The sequence below is a fragment of the Papaver somniferum genome, chromosome 5 (genome assembly GCF_003573695.1).
Source record: "Papaver somniferum cultivar HN1 chromosome 5, ASM357369v1, whole genome shotgun sequence".
In the NCBI taxonomy this organism is placed as follows: domain Eukaryota; kingdom Viridiplantae; phylum Streptophyta; class Magnoliopsida; order Ranunculales; family Papaveraceae; genus Papaver; species Papaver somniferum.
In genome coordinates, this window is record NC_039362.1 from 126,571,385 (window position 1) to 126,576,804 (window position 5,420).

Below are 5,420 nucleotides of genomic sequence, written 5' to 3' on the forward strand. Positions count from 1 at the left end.
TATTCAATACTGACGGCGCCGGCTGGGTTACCCAACCGTTTATAGTTTTACGGCTGGATTTCTAAGCCGAAATCAGACTCATCCAAAAACAAGGAAATAAACGGCCAAGAACTCCTATACATAAATTTTTTACGGATGGGACCATGGGCAGTCGATCCAGCCGTTAAATTGCGGACGGCTCGGATGTACCTAGTCGACCCAGACGTAAATATTATTACGGCTCTAACGTTACCTTTCTACCTAGCCGTTTAGTTACTCACAGCTGGGTATTCAATATCGACCCAGCCGTTTCTGTGTATTTTTTTTAACAAATGATGTGACATATTTAATTTTGTTATACATTGTACCGTACATTCCGGTGGAAGATCAAGAGGTGGTTATGGAAGACAAAGAGGTGGTTATAGAAGACCAAGAGGTGGTTATAGAAGACCAACTGCCACCGGTGCAAGTTTCCGAGGACACAAGTGCTCACTATGCAAACAACTTGAGTGGAAACATTAGAAAGATGCAAAGAAGTGGGCTCAAGAACAAGGGCTGAAAAAGATGTGCATCATAGTCCAGAATAAACAAGTTACTCCCAATAGCTTTCAAATGGTTTGCGAGTGTAGTGGAAAGTATGAGATCCATTGGAAGAAGGGTAGTGAGTATAAGCCAAAAACAACGAGGAAGAGGGGGCGAAGAAATGTGGATGCCCTTTTAAGCTTAAATTTAGATTTAACGACGACAAGAAAGTGTGGTATATGGGAAAAAGTAGTCTCGGGTTATCATACTCATCCTATTCCGAAGAGTTTTATCAACCATCCTTATTCGGCAAGGCTCAACCCTTTAGAAAAAGAGTTAGTACGCGTGTTGCGTACAAGACCTATTGATATTCTTAGTGGCGTGAAGGTGTTAAACCCCTCAAACTCATCCTCATTGGAAACTATCTATAACGAAAGAGAAAAATTTAGAAATGAGTCATGGAAAGATAGGGTGCTTATGCAACAATTGTTGTTTTTGTTTGAGGAGGAAAAGTACTCTACCTCCTACGACACGAATAACGAAGGTGAAGTGGAATATCTTTTCATCGCGAATCCATAATGTGTAGAGTTGACAAGATGCTTCCATAAAATTCTCTTTATGGATCGCACGTATAAAACGAACAAGTATAACATGCCGATATTGAACTTTGTTGGACAAACATCTACCAAGTCGACATTTACCGTTGCGTTTTGTTTCTTGAAAGAAGAGTGGAAGGAAAGTTATGAATGGGCATTGCAAAAGGTCAAGCTATTGTATCAAGAAGGTTATACTCCTAGGGTGTTGATTACAGATAAGGAGAAATCATTGATGTGGGCTATACCACGTGTTTTTCCCGACGCGCGTCACCATCTTTGCACGTTTCATATATGGAACAATCTGCAAACTAATTGCAAGAGGGTTATTTGGCCAGCAAGGAAGACCGAAATGGAGAGGATCAAAAGACTACCCAAGGAGAAACAACAAGAAGCGAAAGATAAGTTTAAAATCGATGATGAGATAGCAGAGGTGAAATGGGCGGATTTTCAACGTGATTGGGAACAATTAATATGGTCGCTCACGCAAGATGTTTTTTTCGCAAGGGAGCATTTGTATTGGAAAAATGGGATAACTAGGGGTGTAAGTAATACCCGAAAATACTCAGCCTGCCTGTACCCGTCCGAGCCCGCCTGTACCCGAAGTAGCCCAAAGCCTGTTATGGCCCGTCATGGGCCACCCGGCCTGGCCTGGATTATTTATTGGGCGGTCCCGGGCTTTGCAATTAATTATGATGCCCGGCCTGATACCCGGCCTGGTACCCGGCCTGAAAGCCTTCTATGTGCCATTAATCATTTAATATCCTCTTAAAAAGACTTAAACGTTACAATTTTATAATTGTCAATTTTGTGTCAAGAAAAATAAAGTATATAGTTGTTTTTACTTATAATTAACCTTTTCAAAACATTAATGGTAATATATTTTCTTATTATAGAAAGTTTACTGTACTCTAATTAATTAATTATTATAGGCTAAAATTTAAAATTTGTCATTGTAATTTAAATATAAAATAATACTATCACTTACGGTATGCAATGTTAGAAAGGAAAGGATATCGTATTAAAAGTAAATAAATTTAATATCGTTCATTTGAAAATTTAAACTGAAAAAAAAAATAGTGGCATGTCCGGCCCGATCTGGTCTGCCCGTATAAAAAGTGGGCTTTGGGCGGTCTTTGGGTAGCAAATTATCTACTTTTGCCCGGCCTGAAATTGTTTACGGGCTCATAAATATTAAGTCTGGCCTGCCCGACCTGTCTTAGTTTTTGGGTCGGGCGGCCCGGCCTGCCCGAATTTACACCCCTAGGGATAACTACCCGGATGTTATAGAATATTTGAAGAATGAGTTATTGGATCCCCACAAAGACAAGTTTATAAGTGCATGGCATTATGACAATCAAGCCACAAGCACGGTGGAGTCGTCTCACTATCGGTTCAAAAGCAAGTTAAATAGTTGTGATGGTGGATTTGTTGTTGTTTTTGAAGCCATGGTTGAATATTTCAAGTGTGATCTTGATAGAATTAAAGGGGAATTTGAACGGAGCCGATCTAGAAGGCTTGTCGATTACAGGGAGAACCCTTGGCTCTGGGGATTACATTTATGCGTTTCCCAATGGGCAATCCTAAAAATTATGGAGCAAGTGGAGGCTTGGGAGAATAATGATATTCCATCGGGAATTAGATGCATTTGTCCCATCAAGAAGGAATTGGGCCTCCCATGTAAGCATATGGTAGCCAATTATCCTACAAGGATGATTCCGATCGAAGATATAGATCTATTTTGGAAACAACTAACATTCAACGATCCATTACCCAATCAAGGTCTTGGGGACGTGTTTTGCGACACGGACGCACACAATGAACTTTTTGACAAGTATGCTTCTTTATTACCGACGCAAAGGAAACTTTGGTTGTATAAATTGCGGAAATTCAATCGTCCTTTCACTAGAGATGATATTTTTGAACCTATCAAGGTGAAGGGAAAGGGTAGGCCTTCGAGAACGAGGAAAGAAGAAAGGGCAGAAGCTAAGAAAAAGGTTCAAGAGGGTCCACGATTGACTCCTTCAATGCATAGATATCTTTCGGGTTTTGAAAAGTTGAACGAGTTGTACAAGGAGTCGAAAGATACGTCTACAAACAAACGTAAGAGAATGTAAATGGAAAAAGGCGGACCGAGCCGAGCTAGTGAAATGAAGGTAAAAGGCCCCAAGAAAAAGGTGGTTGTTGCATCCCAAGAAGTTTCAAAGAGAAAGGTTAATGATGGAGTCAAAAATTAAAGAACCGGTTGTTCCATCCCAAGAAGGTTCAACAAAGGGAAAGGAAATAGAAAAAGGCGGACCAAGCCGAACTAGTGAAGTGAAGGTAAAAAACCCGAAGAAGAAGGTGGTTGTGGCATCCCAACAAGGTTCAACAACAAAATAAGGTAGTAGCGTCCAAAGCAAAGTTGGTATTGCAATTAGTATGAAGCAATTAGCGAGAAGCTGAGGTAATAATGTCAAAGGAAAAGCACCATTCGTCGAACCATCGCAAACCAGCACACAAGTAGTTGTTCGTGGTGAGAAAGAGACGATTTACATAGACGTAGGATTTAGGTATATCACCCCCTATAGATGAGGAAGGTAATTATATCCGACCTACGTACGCAATATACAAAAATTACATGCATTATTTACCATATTTTATTCATGAATATGTCAAGTCCACCGATGATGTTGCGGGGGACGGAACTTGTGGTTACCATGTGTTCGTAGATAAACTTGTACCCTTTGCGGATGATGCGAGAGCTTGGAAGGTATACCAAATTACTTATGTAAGTGAAAAGTGTTTGCTTGAATTACGGTGTTACACGGATTTCTACAAGCGGATGATGAGATTCGAAAGAGATGAAACAGAGGTGGTGCTAAATGAGAGGTTCGAAGCATTTGAACGGCGTTTAAAGGGCAACGCTAAATTGACAAGTGAATATTGGATGAGAATGCCAATATGTGACTATCTACTCGCCAACGCATTTCATTGCGTTATTCATTCCATATCCTATGCCGATAGTGCTACATACGCACCAACAAGATCAACTTTTACCGATGATAAATCAACAAAGATAGTCACCATGGGGTTTGTGAACATGATCCATTTTATCGGCCTCCAATTGAAAGAAGAATGCCCATTACCTCCATTAAGAAGGGGAAATGGTGGTGACAATGAAATATCATTGGGTTGGTGTGCTAGGTTTGAAGAAAGATTTGAATTCTGGAAAGCATTGCAGTTGTCGAGGGATGCGCCTTGTATACTAATGACTTCCGATGAGGATGACTATGAGACTTCCGATGATGATGACTATGAGTAAATATGGTGTCAAGGTTAGTTATAATATGATAACAATGTTATTTTGAAGGGTGATGATCATATGAACCTTTGTATTTTGAATGTGGTGTGAACCTTTGTATTTTGATTGAGATGTGAACCTTTGATTTTTGAATCACTCATTATAAATGAACATTTTAATCTAGTTTTATCATATATTTAAAGAAAAACTAATTTTGAATCAATCATTACGGCCAGGTTTTACGATAACACGACCTAGCAGTTTAAGAGAAACGGCTGGGAATACCTGCCCGTGTACTAAACAACGGCTGAAAAACCTCACCTTTTAGAAAGTAACGGCCTGAAAACCCAACAGTGATTACCAATTCACAGAATTACGGCTGGGAATTCAACCTGTAATGCCCAATGAACTGGTAATTTATTTTTTTCTCAGAATTATGACTAGGAATCCCATCCGTATTTCTTGGCACTGTCAAGTTTACGGCTGATATTGCTGGACGTAAACTAATATACGACTAGTAATTCTAGCCGTACCATCAATTCACGGTTGGTTATCCCAGCCGTTTTTTACTCTGGATTGTTAGTAAATTGTGTTCTCTGCTAGATAATTAAGACACTAATATCCATTCATTCAAGGTACATTAATATCCAATTACTGAAAACAAGCTAAATCAACGCAAATATACCAAAACAAAGTCTTGATTGATAAAAGCTAAGAAGATGAACATACTAAAACAAAGTCTTAAAAAAGTACATAAACCACTTATTCACCACGACCAATATTCTTGGGAACATCGTAAGAAGATGATGAAGAAGAACTTTGGGGAGTTTGGGAAAGACTAATACAATCATCCTCGTCGTCAGTATATAGATCATCCTTCATTGGATTATGTAACTCCTTAAGCCTGAGAAGCAGTGTTTTTTGTTGGACGCAATCCAAATATAATATTTCCTCAATGTTACGTTGCAGTCCCCTGGCTATCCACTTAGATCGCTTAACCATCATCGTAGCAATGTCACACATTGGAAGCTCCTGAGCTTCTT